At 32.4% G+C, this 19,998-nt stretch overlaps 1 long non-coding RNA gene across 1 annotated transcript; it reads right to left on the bottom strand.

Moving 5' to 3' along the window:
• Nucleotides 1-513: 513 nt before the first annotated feature.
• On the bottom strand, nt 514-17,934 carry LOC139495432 (uncharacterized). The gene is made up of 3 exons (XR_011657339.1): nt 17,536-17,934; nt 4,048-4,217; nt 514-2,488 (listed from the first exon to the last, which is right to left on the bottom strand). It is a non-coding gene; the product is annotated as an uncharacterized lncRNA (long non-coding RNA).
• Between the last annotated feature and the right edge of the window lie 2,064 nt (nt 17,935-19,998).

The raw sequence follows: 19,998 nt of genomic DNA, 5'->3' as shown, positions 1-19,998 counted from the left end.
TTTTCGCCCGTTTGATCCTTGTAAGCAAAGTATGGAAACAGTTTCTGTATTATAATCATTTTTACAGGGGTTAAGAAATTTTGTTATAGCTCACTAGCCCAGGGCTAATTGGTTTCAAGATTTTATTAGCCCTGTTGGAAGAACTACTAGCCCAAGAAAACTGACTTGCTAGCCCTAGTATGCCTTACAAATTCAGAGTTTGCTGCAATAACAAAGAATTCTATAAGCTTAACATTTTTTATCCATTTACGGCATTGTACAGTAGATTTTTGCAAATTGGATATTTAAAACTTATATCAGCAAAGAATCCATTAGCATATAAATTCAATTAATCGATAATTGAATATTCACTGAAAATTCTGATATACTGAGTTGACCAAATCCAGGGATGATACAAGTCTTGACCACTGCTATACGTGGTTATGTAAAAGGATTGGAGGGGTTTTATCAGATACAGTTTGTGTAAAAGAATTATCAGCACATATTTCAAATTTATATCTGACAAAAGTCAGGTTTCTGCTGTCAAAAGGGATTCACATTTATATTGCAATAGATTAATCAGAAGGAGGTAAATCAGGTTGCATAAGCAAAGTACAATACCACCCCCTGTACTGACACATCGATATTAAAAGTACAAGATCCACCCAGAGTTATTTGTTCTATTTTAAAACTTGTACAAAATCAATTCAAATTCTGGGAATCCTGGATGACGTAGTTGAATCTGATTGGATAAGAAGAAAAGTGATGAGGAGATTTTCCCCTTTCAATTTTTGAAACGCCAAGAATTTTTTGTTACTAGTCCGTCGGGCATTTTGAGTTACAAGTTTTGGTTGCCCGAGGTCTAAATGTTGTAGTCCCGGGCGTCGGGCTAGTGGATTTTTTAACCCCTGTTTTTAACAAATAAAATGCTCAGCTGGACACAGCTTGATACAACACTGGGATGTTGAACCCTTAGGTAGCAATAAACAGTTAGCACTTGATGATAAAATTGAGCCTCTAAGTGATGAACCATGTACATGTATTTTGAAATGGATATATGCAATCTTACATCAATGCCCCAACATGTATATATATTCAGAATGCTATTTCCCAACAGATTTCAAATCATGCAATAAAAGGTTAAAAATAAATTATATAAGTTCAGTACCCATGGAAACATTTGGTGTTTGTTTTGGTTTTTTTTTCTTCAAAATTTGCTGTCGCGACAACTCGTTTGGGCGTAAAAAAATATATATACTAGAATTTCAATGAACCTCAGACATACATGTTTTCAAGCAAAAAGTTTAGACCTTTCAGAAAATGAAATAAAAATGGGGGGTCAATCACCTCTTTTTCCCGCAATTGAACTTTCAAAAGTTCGTGTCAAATTCTCACCACTCAAAAACTGTCAACAAATGCGGATATAATTTCAGTCATTGCTGGACTAGACATGTGTGTACATGAATATGAACCCGAAATTTACACTTCTACTGAACAAAATATGGCTCAATCTCTTCCCTGGAACCATACCTTTCCATTAAAACCACTTTCATAGCAATAAATAACAGCCTTCTTAATTTTTAAGTTCTTTTACCCCAGTATTTTATTTTATAAAAAAAATCCACCGTGGCCATAATGCGAAACTAACTGTGCTAACTGTTTATTGCTACCTTATTAGTTGAGGTAAGTGTGAAAACTACTTTTAAACTTGATACAGCTCTGAATTTGGATTGTGATAAAATATTTGACACAGAATCGGTTTCTGACACAGAATGAATATTGTCAAAGAACTGAAAATTTTGAAATATGACTTTTACCTATTACGGTCTAAAGTAATATCCAAAATTTAATTTCTAAATACTTGGTGAGTGGTGAGATTTAGTATTTCCAAGTATATCAAGAATTGAATTATTTTTTTTAATTTATTGATGGACAAAAATTTTAAAAGGGTTCGCTTAATAATAATTTTTTCTTATAAAGAAGTCTTAATTGAAAACATAAATATAATTTTCATTGAACATTTGAGGTTAAGGACAACAGAAAAATGTGCCATGCAAGATGGAAACCAGCATCTGTATCAAAATATCTAATATCCACTACTAAGTCTTCTTCCTTCTAAAATATAATGCATAATACAAAAAGTTAACACTGTACAACTGGATAAGATTCTTATGTTTTGTAAAGTAAGACAAAAATTATCACACAAGGACAGAAATAAGCACTTATAAGCACTGAGGCTATGGAGGCCATTGACAAATATTTGAATTTTTTTCCTGGAATTCTTTTGAATGTTTAAATTATTATGATATTGTTTTGGAAATGTTTTCCACAATTTTGATTTCGTGTTTTTACAATAATTGCAAGTCTTATTTCTATCCCTGTAACATGCAAATTCAATAGAAACAAAATATCAACTTCTTTTGAACAATAATAATTACTAATTCCTGTGTTTTTCCACTGACTCATGTCCCCAGGGAATGGACAGACATCCTCTAAGTTTACTATAAAACTGTAAATATGAATATATTCTGTCAAATTTGTATATAAATTTAAAATCTCTCACTATATATATATAATTCCATTCGATGTATGTTTTATTATAATACGTTATTCTGATTGGCAAACTGCAATCTCGCGTTATTTCTTAATCACCTTCATTACACAATAAAATTCATCATTCATGATAACATGAGGTCCCACAATTAAGTGCATAGGTAAATTAAATAAAAATTGTCCCTCTTAATCATTACCTCCAGCTCCAAAAACCAGCAAAATAGAACCGAGGTCCTATTCCATTATTCCATGCAATCATGTTTTCATGATCCTAACTTCATTGGGGTGTAAAAGCTTTGATCGTGCACACATTTTTAGAATGAAGTGCTTTCACGCTTCATACAAAATGTACTTTGGTCAACGCTTTTATACCCCAATGAACTTACAAAAAGAGGAGTTTTATGAATATTCCTCTCAATCAAGGTTGGGCCCTCAATACTCCATGACTGGTCAATTGAACATTTCAAGATGAATTTCACTATAATGATTGTATTAATATTAATGAAATGAAAGAACAGAGTTCCAATATTCCCAGCATATAAAAGTGCAAAGACTAGAAACTTAATTTCATTTTGGGTTCTTTTTGTTTTAAACTTCTTATAAATATCTTAGTCTTACATGAAATATAGGCAAGAGATCACTAATTAGTATCCTGTATATTTTCTTTTTCCAAGGAGCACAACTTATGGTGAGAAAACTAAAATAGTCTATATATATATTGCTAGTCAAATGTTCGGACTCTTTGTTTTTTACCCCTACGATACAGTGTAAAATATTTTGCTCTGTAACATATCATTTCCAATATTTAAGCAGAATCTAGATTTCTTTTCTTATGATTTGAGACCTAAATAATACCAATGCAAATATAAGGTAAAAGTCTGAGACAGCCTGTTCTGTTTTTTTTTTTTAAATCAAATACTTCATAAAAGACTTCCATAACCTATCAATATTTTAACTTGTTTTGTTCCTTTATAAATGCTCTTTTTACTTATATCAATTTAGAATTATAGATTTTTTTTTTAATTTCATGCTAGTACATCCTTTAGACAAAAAAATCTGCTTAAATTTTTATAACTGATGATTACATTGGATCAACATATTTTTTAAAAAGATTTAAATATTAAAATGAAATCCATGAGGGTCTGCCATTGATAACAACAACACCATGCCTTTTACATCCTGATCATCTATCATGTCTATTCATGCTATTGTTGTCATTTAAAATACCTCATTTCACCAGTGACTGTACCATTGATCAACAAGATTTTTGTTTTAGCAGGTGACTAACTTGAATAACACACCTAGCAGTCTGCACAGTTAGCCACTAGTCCAATGCCCCCGACTAGTAAAATTTTATTCTGACTAGTAAGTTTTTGCAAAACTTTGTTAGGACCAATAAGAAAAATGTCAGAATATTGGTCTTCAGACTAGTAGTTGAAAAAGTTTTTGGTGCAGACTGGCATAGTGGATGTTTTAACAAAGATGTTGTACCATATTCATGATATTGGTGCTTACCATGAATTGTCTGAGTGACAAAAAACCTCCACTTTCCCGTCGCTAGATCTAATAATCTCCCCAGGCCACTTCATTTTCTTAGGTATTCCTGCCAATGATGTCCAGACAAGGCAACCAGGCATGAAGATGTCCTTCTTATTCTTTTTCTTTCTTCCCATTTTGGTTTTAATCTGTTAATACATAAGAAATAAAGGAGAGTCAGACATTTTTTTTGTTGTTGAAACAAATAATCCACACCATATTTAAAGATATAGCATATATATATATATATGTACATGTAGCTAAGTATTATTGTGGCCTTCTTTGCACCTTTTGCATTCAGTTGATTCAGATAGGAAGACTTCTGACAACAGTTTTCAAAGACAGACAATGTTCCAAGTTTTGACAGTTTTTAGGTGTAATACCAACAAATCATAGTACATGTCATCACATCTGGTTGCATACGAAAATAGGTAAAAAAAAAATATTCCCTTGAACGTGATACCAATATACGACCAAAAAAATTAAATTTTTGCGGTCGTATAAAAAACAATTTATAATTCTGGGGTTACTTGTCTGTGATTGTGAGGTTTATATCTAATTCATCATATTAAATAATAACCTATATTTCTGGGGTTACTTGTCTGTGATTGTGAGGTTTATATCTTATTCATCATACATGTATTAAAAAACAATTTATAATTCTGGGGTTACTTGTCTGTGATTGTGAGGTTTATATCTAATTCATCATATTAAACAACAATCTATATTTCTGGGGTTACTTGTCTGTGATTGTGAGGTTTATATCTTATTCATCATACATGTATTAAAAAACAATTTATAATTCTGGGGTTACTTGTCTGTGATTGTGAGGTTTATATCTAATTCATCATATTAAACAACAATCTATATTTCTGGGGTTACTTGTCTGTGATTGTGAGGTTTATATCTTATTCATCATACATGTATTAAAAAACAATTTATAATTCTGGGGTTACTTGTCTGTGATTGTGAGGTTTATATCTAATTCATCATATTAAACAACAATCTATATCTATATTTCTGGGGTTACTTGTCTGTGATTGTGAGGTTTATATCTAATTCATCATATTAAATAATAATCTATATTTCTGGGGTTACTTGTCTGTGATTGTGAGGTTTATATCTAATTCATCATATTAAATAATAATCTATATTTCTTGGGACACTTGTCTAAGATTGTGAGGTTAATACATGTATCTAATTTCAAAATCTTATCCTGGAGACTTTTTATCATAAAAAAATTGTAATGGGTTCTGTGAGAAATCAAATGGCATATTTTAACTGTTAGAGAAAATGTGCTTCACAGAGCGCAGCATGATATGACCGCAGAGGTCCAATCCTGAACAGTTTGGGCAAAATAGACACAACATTCAAGCTTGATACAGGTCTGAATTTGGATTTTAATTAAATATTTGACACATTATAGGTTTCTGTCACAGAATAAATGTAGTCAAAGAATGTGAAATTGGTTAAATAATTTGAATTTATTTTCAATTGCAGATTTCGTTCTGTTGTGCAATACACTGTGCTGTTGTGCAATACTTAGTGAATCTATTTGTAGACTATATACAAAGAAATAGCAAAATAAATTGTGAGAAAAATCTAAAAATAATAAAATGCGGTTTTATGTGCAAAAACAATTGGAATGGACATCGTTCAGTGTAAGGAATTTGTACAACTTTGTTAAAATTTACAAACTTTTGCCATTTTGGGTTTAAATATTATGATGTCAGATGGGTCAAAAGTTTCAGGGATCTGGGCTGAAAACTTTAAGAGGAGTTGATTACACAAACTATGTACCCATTTTTGCCACCAGCCCGCTCAATTATTAAGTGTTTTTTACTGAAGCATTTTATAAAAAAAGTGCTTCTATGAAGAAGAGAAATTTAAAAGCAAACAATATGGTGTTTCCCTCCCCTACACTAACATTCACCATACATTTTGTCTCTGCCCATGACAATGACAACAAATGAGCTATTAAAAAAATTAACAAAACAAGCATCTGGAATATGCATTACGAACAAGTATGTATACCTAGATAGAACTGATAGTCATTTAATTACCTACCTTTCTTAAATGTTACTTAAGGTTAGATGATAGTAGTAGGCAAGAATGCCCAAATCTGAACAAATCCTTCTAGCAGCATAAAGTTGCATTTCACTTCCAAAAATCATGAAATATTTGCCTTGACAGTACATGTTATAAAAGTCAAATCCACATGAGACACAATAATTGTACAATTTGAAAAATTCATCATCAAAAATTAAAACTAAAATTCCAGAAGGAAATTCCCAGCAAAGCTGTGCCATTTTCATCTGATTAAGAATCCTTTCTCCATTTTGACTGTTGAATTATGGGACACTGGATAAAATACATGTGGTCTTTGTCCAAACTTTATGGGGCATAAATTTTTACTAGGTTCTGGCTTATGTAAAAATTCTTTTCCTTCCACTGCAACAACTCTACCTTAAATTCTTCTGAGGCATTCAAATTGTAATCCATATAAGCGACAAAAGAATAAACAAACTCTCAACTCTTCACTTGTGTAGAAAATTAATATAGGAAACCCCAAAAAATTATACATCTCATGGACATCAATGTCAAAATCAGAGCAAAAACTTATTGCTTGAGAATATTCATAGTCATCAAAAAAAATTATAATTCCAAATGGCAAATTTTCTTCATGAATAAAGCTGTCCATTTCAGAAGCAAAATTAAAAGGAAAGCACTGTATTCCACATGTATGTTAACTCCAAAAAGAGGCTACATGGTCGTCATGGCAAAGTAACCCCACAAATTTCGGTCAAAAACCTTTAAAGATCTGAATTTAAGCTTTAAAAAAATACTTTCTTGACCTCCTCTGACCCAAATTTTCCAAAGTAGCTATCCTGGAATAAATAAATAAAGATGTCTTAAGTATGAACATGAAAGCTCACAATTGATGGACACCCAACCCCATAAAACATGGATACTCTAATCAGCTACATTTCTGTGCAAAACTTTTTACAGCTAAAAGCCTAAATATTGACAATCACAAGTGTCTCAAATTATTGCTAAAATTTCACACCTCTTGACGAAAAAATATTTCTAGACTCTAGAGAATATTGAGTTCTCACTAGATGATTGGTCGAGATTTATTGGGATTTTGGAAAGAGTAAACCAACAATATTTGATTTAGACTCCGTTATAAAACAAGACAGAGCCTCCATTGCAGAGAAACATTTCAATAGGCTCAATTTCAAAATTGAATTAATAAGAATTGATTTAGCACACTATAACATGTCTCCCCTTCCATCTCTATGGAAGCACCTTGATTCTCAAAGAGGTGTATGCTTTAATAATGAAGGACACATGGTTGTTACTAATTTCAACAACCATCGGTTACTTGTTATACACCCTGACTTTCAAACAGCAAGATTCCTAAGAAAAATGCATAAAAAAATCTGTCATTTGACATTTTAGAATGTCAATTCGGTGAGGAATTAATACTCGAGAACTCGTTGGTTTTACCAAGGAGGTTCCTTGGTTTTACCAAGTCATACTCCAGTACTCGCTCGGTTAAATATAGATCTATAAAATTATACATGTACACATTTTACGCTTAGGCGGTTGTGTGTAATGGCCGTTAGATCCCATAATTGGTTATGTATGACCAGCATTGCAGCAATTAAAAGCTAATTAAATTACTATATATATAGTAATTAAGTAAACAATAATTATCTTATCAAAAATTTAATAAATAAAAATTGAACATCAATGATTACAAAATTAGACTGGATTATCAAGAATAACAATAACATTCCTTAATCTAAATAAAACACAATTTACAAAGGTAGACGATTAGGAGTCTTTGGTGCTTTTTCATTCACTGAGGGTAAATACAGGGCATAATGAATTTATTATCAATTAGAAATATAACTTGTCTATTTTTTATGGAGGGGACGATGTCCTATAGGACCGATTAGTCAAGTGTTATTTTGGTACTTGATACTCTGTACTACCGAGCGATAATTGAGTACTCGAGTACTCGTTGACATCCCTAATTATTATTCAATATGATGAATTAGATATTTACCTCACAATCATAGACAAGTAATTTATATTTCTGGGGTTACTTGTCTATGATTGTGAGGTTTATATTCAATTCGTCATACAGAGTTCTCCTCAAGGCCTTAAAGCACCATGGCCGCGCGGTGCTATATTTATGGACAGCGGTGCTATAATTTTTTACCACGGTGCTATATTTTTCTGGACATTGTATTCGATATAACGTAAATCAGTAGGATTTTATCCGCGGTCTAAAATTCCGGCCGTTATTTGAGCTGCACCTTGATGTTTACCTGTTTGATCGATGAAACTTGTTGATTGGAATTAATCACTTGATTATCACTTGTAACAGAATTCCTTTATGTTTTAATTGATTTTGGATTAATTTATGACTGGAGATTATAATGTTATGGCTTCACTCACCACCCAAGCGTTGACTAGTGACACAGGCAAATTTACCTTTGTACACAAACAGTGCTCCTGTTGTACACACCACGGAGAAGTGATATCATTTCATAACGTTGTTGGATTGAGATTAATTATTGTTGGATTAAGAATAATTTTAAGGTTCATACACAGGCCTCTACAATAACTTTTTTTTCAACTTGTTCATACCAAAACTTACTTGTCCGAATGAAATTGTAACTTGTCCAAAAAAAATCTTAATACTAACCTTTTTTTGCATTTTAAGTCAATGCAAGGAACAAAATAAATTAAAACAATAGAACTGAACTTGATTCCACAGTGTTTGATTCATACATAGTTTATCTTTTGAAATACTTTTCAAAAATATGAGTCTGAGATGGAACAACTGAATCTAGTCTGATAGGCCTGTGAATGTTTTTTTAAGTTGAAAAATTTTATTCAAATGCAATCAATACAAAAATGAAGAGGAGGTATGATTGCCAAAGAGACAACTCAACAACTATAGGTCACCGTATTGCAAGTATTGTTTCTTTTTTCTACATAGGATTAAATATGATCTAGTGAATTTTATGGTTAATAAATTCTTCATTTTTGTAAAAAAAAAGTATTTTTGTTAAAAAAAATTACCAGTATGATTTATTATAAAGCAACAGAATAAGGTAGGAAACCATGGATGTGTTGCTAAACTGTCTATGAATCATGTCTATGAAATATGTCTCATACGGTGCCAAACTGTCTATAAACTTGGAGCCAAATCATTTCCGAGTTGGTGACAAACTGTCTTGTGAAGTTACCTTATCTGCAAAGCGCATCACTGATTCAGATCAGTAAGACTGGTTTACAGCAATAGTATGCCTTTTACCTCTTAAATAGTACCTGACAAAGAACCAGTTTTGAATATTCGATTGCAAGTAAACATGTCAATTAAAATTTTATCTTCTCTTCTCTTCTTGTTTTTTGTTTATAATTACTTTGTTCATCAAATTAATTTTCTGCAGAATTAATTTTACTTGTCCCGTCGGACAAGCTTGACAAAGCTTTTACTTGTCCGACCTTTTTTTACTCTGGTACCGAACAATCGGACAAGCGTTATTGTCGAGGCCTGATACATATTTTGATTCTTTATGGAGCATGTGGTCCAAGCTTCACTTGACATAAATCTGATACGATACGGAAAATTGGGGAATCAAAACTCACAATGTGGGAGCCAAGTTTTTAAAGTCGGAAAAAACACTAGATCATTGTAAAATAAAGGGTGAGATAAGCCCCACACCAACATCCCTTGTTATTTAAAATTGTTATCAACTTTGTATAGACAGTGATTTACAGAAGACCAATCCCTGGTTAATTATTACCCAAGATAAGGCCACGGTTTTTTAATTTGTTGGTTTACGGATTTTCTCCATGAAAAAGTCGGGTCAGGGAAAAAAATAAAATAATATCTTTCAAGACAGAAGACTGATATGCAAAATAAATATATATTTCACCTTTCTAATAATATGTTTATTATCCTATTTTGTCATCATTTCTTAAATTTTAGTTTAATGAAATATTATTGCTCAGTTGTAATAAAAATTACATGACATTGCCTAATAATTTCCCGTAAAAAGGGGGTGCACGGACAAAGACGTAATTAAATTTCATAAAGGAAGACAAATTCACATAGCTCTTAATCAATTCCAGAAAACTTGGTGAATAATGATCTTCAAGAACGAAAACTGATAAAGAAATAAATGTAAAAGCGTGGTAAGAAAATAATTTTCAACACACGCGTCAAAAACGTAATAGACTTGTCCACTGGAAAAAACGAGAATATCGGGTTAATCTGTTGTCACGCATTCCCGTTTTTATCCAAATGGACGAAAAAATTTTATTATCTATGAAACAAGAAAATTTTAAATGATCTGTTAATATTCAGTACTTTAACTTGATGTCCTGAACTTCCACCTGTCCACATTTGGACAAGTCTATTTCTATGAGAAGATGCATCTTACGGACTGTTGACAAATAAGAGAAACGAACTTATTGTGTAATTGGTTTTAAACACGGGTTTTGTTCCACAAAAATATTTGTCCAAACAACATGTCAAGGTCATTAATAATTGATTTATCTATTTTTAGAAACGTAAACTGGAAGTTTCATTTTTTCACAACAGAAAGTGTTATCAATTCTGTTAGTGATTAATGCATTTCATTTTATAAAAAAAGGATTATTTATTTATTTTTCAGGGATAATGCATTTGTTAGGGTCGGCGGGAATGAAAAAGCATGAAAAGTCAATTTTATTTTTATTCTGGAAATAGACAAAATCAGGTCGGCGGATCCGTAAACCAACAAATTAAAAAATCCTGGCCTAAGAAAGGTATCCATCCCTTCCTTCTTAGTTTTAATATAAATTTTTCAAGTATTTTTTAAATTATTACACAAGATAAAAAAGGTATCCTTTCCTTCCTTTCTTAGTTTTAATATAAACCTTTCCAGTATTTTTTTTATTGAAATAAAATAAGAATAAAACTTCTTGTGAAATGAAATAATTTTATTTACTGGTTATTTATTTGCTGTAAATTGACTTTATTTAACTTTAGTTCTTATGCCTAAATGTTTTATATGAAAGTAAAGAATAATTAGCCTTTAATCAGTGAGCACTTGCAAATTTGAAAACAATAGTAACTTTCCTGAGGGCTTGTCATATGTTATGTATTTAATCTTGTTTTATTATTCTTCAACTTGAATAAATAATATTAAATCTCTGTTGCTTTTCATTTATTAAATCAGAAAATGTCAAACTTAGAACAGGGTTAAGAAGAAAACAATAAAAAGGATGCAAAAACAAACCTTTAATATGGGTATAACCATAGTATAAAAAAAACACCATAAAAAACCGACGCAGCGCGTCACAAAAGTCCACACGTTTATCCAACTTGTCACACGCTACCAAGGTGCTATCCAAAAATCCTGGGGAGAACACTGTGTCATATTAAATAACAATTTATATTTCTGGGGTTACTTGTCTGTGATTGTGAGGTTTATATCTTATTCATCATACATGTATTAAATAACAATCTAATTATTTCTGGGGTTACTTGTCTATGATTGTGAGGTTTATATCTAATTCATCATATTAAATAACAATCTATATTTCTGGGGTTACTTGTCTATGATTGTGAAGTTAATATCTAATTCATCATACATGTATTAAATAACAATCTAATTATTTCTGGGGTTACTTGTCTATGATTGTGAGGTTTATATCTAATTCATCATATTAAATAATAATCTATATTTCTGGGGTTTCTTGTCTATGATTGTGAAGTTTATATCTAATTCGTCATATTAAATAACAATCTAATTATTTCTGGGGTTACTTGTCTATGATTGTGAGGTTTATATCTAATTCATCATATTAAATAATAACCTATATTTCTGGGGTTACTTGTCTAAGATTGTGAGGTTAATATCTAATTACAAAATCTTATCCTGGAGACCTAATTCCAAATCTTATCCTGGAAACTTTTTATCATAAAAAATTGTATAGGGTTCTGTGAGAAATCAAACGGCATATCTTAATTGTTAAAGAAAACTAATTTTCTCATTTTAAATGTTTTAATTTGACACTCCCTACACAACTTGCTGCTTGCTACATGACATGTATGTTGGATGGGTTTTGTTCATTGTTGAAGGTAGTACTACAGTGACCTACATGTATAGTTGCTAACCTTCTATGTCCTTTGGTCTTTGGTGGAAGAGTAATTTTCAAAATTGTGATGTGAAGGGCAAATGAAAGGCTTTTGTCCTATTTCCACTATATATACTTGAAGGTATCTATTTACTGATGAAAATAAGTGACGAAAGAGCAAATTTATACAACAGGTATAAATTAGTATCAAAGCAAGGACTATCATCATATTTTAGAAACAAATAAACATCATGTACATTTAATGAAAATAGCCATCCCATCTTGTCATCAAATTGCTGGTCCTTCTTATAAACACAGCTACTATGATACCTATATGCAACAATATAAGTAATATAATACACAAAAGGATACATATCAAAAAGAGAAGTAGATGTAAAACATCCATTTTTTGTCTGCAGGTCAAAGTCGAGGTCTGCCAACTGACCACATGGTTGAGAACCTCTTAGCGAATTAGTCACCTTTTAACCCCATAATATCAGGACTTTAAATTTATACTGTCCACGAACATAAAAATCTTGAGGAGTAACGCTCCTGTACAATGTACAATGTAGTGTACACCACAAGGGCATTAGCCCGAGAAGATGTATCTAATTAGCACCCCAAGATATTATTATCTATAATTCATGAGGATGGTCGTTCAGTGAGTTTAATGTCGGGGTACCCAATCGCACTGTTCTGAGGGTGGTTTCTGACATTTGCTGAGAAACTGTTGCAACAACATAGTTGATTTTTATGTTCTAACAAGAAGACTTCATGTGATTTTGGAGGGGAACCCAAATTTCCTAGTTAGTGAAAAGTCCCAACGAGACATCAGTGCACAAAATTATGTTCACTAAATTATTTGTCCAATACATGCACATGCACTAAACTAAGACATTTGTAACATATTTTAACTTTTTATATTGAACCGGTAACCTGTAATTTACAAACAAAATAATGCGTTCGTTGATTTTATATGGAAACCATCTTTGCTTATTTAAGTCCGAGAAAACCTTCCGATGTTCTCAGACAGGTTAATATTGACAAACAATTGACAAAAGCGTGCTCAAAAATCACGTGCTTTATTAGTGTGACAATTGAGCTGTGTTGATTTATCTACTTTCACTTTCAATTTTACTTGCGCAGCTACGGCTTTCACATTGTTAAGGAGAGAAATCATGCATACGGAAAAGCATTCAGTGAATCTCGAAACAATTACTCACTGGAAGTAAATAATTCAGAAGCTGTACATTTCATGAAGTTTTACATTGAAACATAAGAGTTTTCACAAAAACAAGTATATGAATAAAAGTTTTATACTATAAACTTACAATTTAGTGAAAAAAAACATGTTCAACTTTTTTTTCTACAACTCGTTTCATATGACTTTAAAGCTTCAAAATGATTCTCTCATCTGCACAAGAAAAATTTTTATCAGCATTTACAATGACAAAATAAAATGGGGTGGGCGATCTAGGTACACTGGGCGATTTGGGTACCATGACGTTACCTTATATTGTATGGGAAAGCATGTGCACTTAGGTATCCAATTACATAACAACATTCTGATGTAAATATAAATGAAATATATTTAAAAAAAACTACAATTTCTCAGGAAGTACATTATTTGTAATAGCTTAAAAAAGAATTTTTACTTTCATTTTGTTTTTCATCCTCAGTATTGACCATTTTACTTACAAATACACCAATGAGACACTGTTGATATAAATACAATACTTACATATTCATAAGCAAGCGTAAATGGTCACAGGAATCCCATGAAAATCACAGAACTTGATGATGTCATCAAGCACACAATTATTTTTTACTTCAAACCCAAATTCCTCCATGAAACCTTGTCCTAAATGCAACTTACAAGGTATGTCATTATAAAGAATGTATGACATAGTAAATTTGAAGTCAAATTTAGAATCTTGTGAGGAGAAGATTATAAGATACATTTTAGGTACAAATGTACTTCATATGAAACACTTGAAATTTTTCCATGCCTCCATTTAATGATTGACAAGAGCACATTGCCTGTTTCACAAGGAAAGACAACTAACCTTATAATGAATAGTCTATTTGCCAATTACTGACTTCGATTCCGTTCTTTAAAATTTCCACTTTAAGGGAAGTAATTCAATCAAAAGTTAGATCACGCGGCACCGGACATGATGCCTGATTTACTGAACAAACCTTTATAAAAACGGCATCTTGTAATATGAAATCTAATTATATTTTAAACAAAACAAATTTACAGATAAAATGTCCCTATCATTTCAACAAGTTACACCAAAGATGAAGTTTTGAAACCGTACAGGTCAAGAGAAAATGATTTTTACATTTGGTTAGTTAACGTTAGAAATTGCAGAATTCGTCCAGGGCTAGAGTTGCTCACCTTTGCATGAAGTGTAAAATTCAAAGTCAAAATTGGGAATTCTGTGCTGATTGGCAAGTGGCCTATTGATATTATACAGTCAGACACCCAGTTGAAATCAAACAAAAAAATGAAATCTTGACTGCAGAAAGTAAAAATGGTCACCTAGAAAAAACAGGGTCGGTTGATACCAATTTTTTTTTTTTGAAAATCCAATAAAAAAATTAGAGTATGGGCTAAAAAACAGGGTCGGTCTGGTTACCTGAAACACAGATTTTTGTCTCAGCCTGAGATAAAAGCAGCCAAGCTGTGAAAATACAGTTCCCTTTATTGTTTTACAATCTTACATTCATTGTTTAAACTCAAATCAAGCCGACTTCTTTATTTTATTTTTATTAATAATCCATCATAAGCAATCACTGAGATTTAAGACATTAAAAATATACATAATCAGTATTCCAAAATGCAAACGAACCTAGGGCCAACAGAAGCCATGGGCGAACGAACCCACCGCGAACGGACCTAGGGCCAACATGTTACTAGAGCGAACAAACCCGTTACCACCCAAAATCCCACGTTGAGACCAACCCCCCACCCCCCACACACACTTGTCTTCAGGGGTCCAAGTTGAAGTTCATAAACATAAAAAATTAAATCTCTGCGCTCGCTCATTTTTTTTAAAGACTGGTCGCTTCGAATGCACTCTGTTTGTTTTAAGGTACATCTTTACACTTTGTCAAAAATGGCTGTGTTTTCACCATGAAATTACATCTGAGTACAGACAAAACTGTATAATTTAAAGTTTTAAAGCCTGGCAGCACCTAGATATACAAAAGTTACATTAATTTTTTGTTTTAGAAAAACTGAAACTATTGTGGATTTTGCTAAACATTTTCTTTCCTTACCACAGGTATCCTAAATGATTACAATTTAATGTTAAAACTTTGAGATTGTCTCCTCAGGTAACGATTGTACATTGTAGCATGCTTTTTGCATGAATGATAAAACAATAGAATTCTACTCAACAAAACGGTCCTACTAAAAAGGGCCTGGGAAACAGAAAAAGCGCCCGGGGAAGAAAAAAAAGCGCCCGGGAAAAGAAAATAATATTATTTTATAACAGTAAATGTTTTCCTGAATAATAATAAAAAAAAATATTGCTTATTTTGTCCTTAAAATAAATGGGGATATGTACGATTCTACATCTAAAGTGTGTAGATATGTTGATGCAATTTTACATTTTAGGTTTCAAAATTGTAAATGATTATATATATATATAAGTAAATATAAATAAGAGTATATAGAAGAATCATGAACGATATGGTCCCCGATTAAAACGTATTATTTTCGTTTTTATTAAAAAAAAAAAAAAATGCTGATGCTGATATACGTGTGTGTGTCACTTTTATCGTTCTTAAATCATGTGTAACTCTTTTTATTTTTTTTAAATTAATCATTATCTGTGAAATTAAAGTTGTTTTTGCATTTATTTTTTTTAAATTAATCATTATCTGTGAAATTAAAGTTGTTTTTGCATTTATTTTTTTTAAATTAATCATTATCTGTGAAATTAAAGTTGTTTTTGCATTTTTCATTTTGATATCGTTTTTAAAAAACATATATATGTCTTTTGATGTCGAACATTTTATAAATCTTCAGCATAAACTGTTTTCAATTATTATCTGTCTTTCGAAATAGTATTCATAAATTATTGTAAAAATTAAAACATTCATACTTGTTTTTGTGCTTTATTACAAGTGTCTATTATCTGAATTTGCAAAATACTTGTATAAATTAAAAATAAAGAAATGTGCATAACTTATTTCATTGACACAAAGTTGCCTCATGCCAATACAATATCTATATATATTTCCCTGTGCGCCTTTTCTCTACTGCGGGCGCTATTTTTTCGTCCCCAGGCGCTTATTTTTCTTCCCCTGACGCTTTTTCTTTTCCCCGGGCGCAATTTAGTAGGACCCCAACAAAGTTAGTGGACTGTATCATTTAAATCTCAGGTGATTTTTTATTTTTCCATCTTCTGTGTATCTGTATCTGTATGGGTACGTCGTAGCTACCAATTCTGGCTTTTACACAACGGGAGTGAAGGCGCCGTCGATTTATTGACGTTTCGCGAGAGCAGATTTAAAGCTCTCTACACTAGTTGCGCGTACAATAGTGTCTTCTAGATGGTTCCAATTTACTATTGTGGACACAAAGAATGAATTTGAATGTTGCGGTGTTTTACTAGTAGGAATGTCAAAACACCTGGTATTGTTCCTCACTTGTTTTTCAACAATGTTTGTGGCTTGATAGTTGTCAAACTTTTTAGCTGTGATATTTCGTCTTGGTCTCGCTGATTTGAGGAAGTCATCTGGATCAATAGCAGGTACCAGCCACTCAACCACCTTGTACATAAATATAAGCTTTTGGCTCGTGGCAAGGAAAGAAAATGTTCAGCAAAATTCATAAAAGTTTTAAACATTTTAAATCACAAAATGGATGTAAGAAATATAAATCTAGGTGCTGCCAGGCTTTAAAACTTTTTAAAATGGACAGTTTTCTCTGTACTCAGAGGTAATTTTATGATGTTAACACAGCCATTTTTGACAAAGTGTAAAGATGAACCTTAAGATGATACAATTCGTAACTTGCGATCAACTTGGTACTAATGGTAGTACTTTACGATGCCTTAGTGAAACACACGTAACGGGAACGTAGCGCGCAGTGACCAAGATAAAAGGTTAGCGAGTGCAGGGATTTAATTTAAGTATATTGCATTGTATTGTGTTGTAAATTATCTTCTTGGATGGATACTAAGGAAACCCGGCAAAAAGTGGTAATTCGCAAAAGGCAAAGTCTACAAAATCTCAAGTTGTTATCTAATATATTATCTACAGGCCTAACGAAACATAAACAAAAGAATTTAAAATGGATCTCACCTTTCGTCTTGTCTTTTATCTGTTACCATGCCATGATGATGATGACGACTTCTCTCAGACTCATGTATCCGGCCATTTTATATTTGAACTGGTTCCTTTATATTTCGTCTGAACAGAGCATTGTGAAAAAAAAAGATTTAAAGGAACCAGTTTTACGCGCATGCGTGTAGCTAATTAACTTCGCGCGGTAAAGACAACTCCACTTACTGTGTTTAGTCCATTACAATACTTATACGTGGACGTCTATCATTGGACAACACATTGTGGGGTCAAAATAAAATTTATGGACAATAACCTTAGAAGGATTAAAAAATGAATTTCAGACGATATATTGTGGGGTTAACCTCACTATACAGATAAACCCCACAACTCCATGTTCTACATACAAATAACCCCATAACACCCTTCTCCTAAAAACGGACGGACAGACGGAAGTAAGGAAGGACGGACGGACACACAGACCAGAAAACATAATGCCCCTCTACTATCGTAGGTGGGGCATAACAAAAAACGTATCACTTCGGAACAGAGCAGCGAACATTCTTTATAGGAATGTCAGGATTTACTACGCAATTTCCACTTTACATAAGTACATGTATCTGACCTATCACCCATGGATAGCAAGATATATGCATTGAACTGACAAACCGATAGTATTTGGGGGAAAACTAAAGTCCGGATTTAAGTGTTCTGCCGTTTTCCGGGGAATGAAATTAAATGCTTAATGTATGAGCTAAAAGGTAATCACAGATATTTCAAGCCAACAATTTTTGTGAAAATGTCAAACTAAATATACAAATTTAAAATTCAATTTTAGCTTAAAGTCTTAAGACACACGAATGTTGCCTTTAATTATAAAGTCAGTATTTAAAATGAGATGTTATTAAAAAATATTGTACGGGAAAGAATTTAAAGTCGAGGGCAAAACACAATAACAAAGTATTTAAATTGATATAACGCCGCTGTCTAAATCAGTGATGGTAGGTGTTCTGGTTGATTAATAATGAAAATTTATAAAGCGCCCTATATAAAAAATAAAAATTACTCTAAGGCGCTGTACATACACATGGTAATTAAAACATATCAATGACAATAACATAAAACATAAAAAATACATCGTGTCAGATTCAAATGCTGAAATAAAAAATGCCTACCATGAAATAAAAGGTCAATACGAAATACATGTTAAAACAAAGAATAAAAAAATAACAATATAGAATAAAAGCATGCAGAACAAGCAAAAACTCAATACAAAGAGTAAAAAAAGCCCGTAAAAGAGAAAAGAACTGTTCGGGAGATTGTTCCATAGAGATGCCGCTACCCAATCAAATTGTCTTTCACCGTACGTCTTCGTTCTCACTTTTGGAACGGTGAGTAGTTTTGTGGAACTTGAACGCAAAGATCGGTTTGGCACGTGTAGATTGACTAGTTCCCGGATGTAAGCAGGGCCAATGTCATTCAAAGCGCAGTACACATAAGTCAGTATTTTGTATTGTGGTCTATATTGGACGGGTTACCAATGTAAATCAGCAAGTATCGGTGTTATATGTTCATGTTTTCTTGTCCTGGTGATAAGACGAGCTGCTGTATTTTGTACTTTTTGTAATCTGTTCAATGTAGTCTTGCTGATACCGTTCAGCAGAATATTCCCATAATCAAGTCTGGATGTTACTAGACTGTTCACAAGTGTTTTGCAAGCAGTTGTTGTTATGAAGTTGCGAATGCGTCCAATATTACGGATGTGAAAATGACAGGATGTTACTATGGCAGAAACTTGCCGTTCCATCGTTAGGTGTTGATCAAAATATACACCTAGGTTTTTCACGCAGGATACACTACTTATAACAGTATTGCCGACTTTGAGTTGGAGATTTGGTACACTAGCCTTCAGATGTTTCGGTGTGAATATGATAAGTTCGGTTTTATCTTGATTCAGTTTAAACATATTTGTTGACATCCATGAACTAATGTCGGAAAGACATAGTTCAAGTTTCGAAAAATAGTTTTCCCAGTTGTCCAGTGGCTTGATAACCATGTAAACTTGTGTGTCGTCCGCATAGCAGTGATATGTCATGCCATGGCGACGGCATATTTCACCTATTGGCTTAGAGAAAAGAGTACAATTTCGGGCCAAGCACGGAACCTTGTGGAACACCGAATGTTAGATGACATTTCTTCGATGTAGTTGTTCCAATCACCACACGCTGATGTCTATTCGTTAAATACGATTTAATCCATTCGAGAGCGCAACCAGTTATGCCATATGAAAATGACAGACGTTCTAGAAGAATTCTGTGATCTATAACATCGAATGCAGCGGAAAGGTCCAATAGCACCAATACTACTGATGACTGTTTATCTAAAGCTGCATTGATATCATGATGTACTCTCGCTAATGCAGTTTCAGTTGAATGGCGTGGTCTGTATGCTGACTGAAGTGGATCACACAATGAGTTCGAGTCC

This window comes from Mytilus edulis, chromosome 11 (genome assembly GCF_963676685.1).
Source record: "Mytilus edulis chromosome 11, xbMytEdul2.2, whole genome shotgun sequence".
Classification (NCBI taxonomy): Eukaryota; Metazoa; Mollusca; class Bivalvia; order Mytilida; family Mytilidae; genus Mytilus; species Mytilus edulis.
Note: the sequence above shows the minus strand (reverse complement) of the source record. Positions and strands in the feature narration are given on the sequence as shown.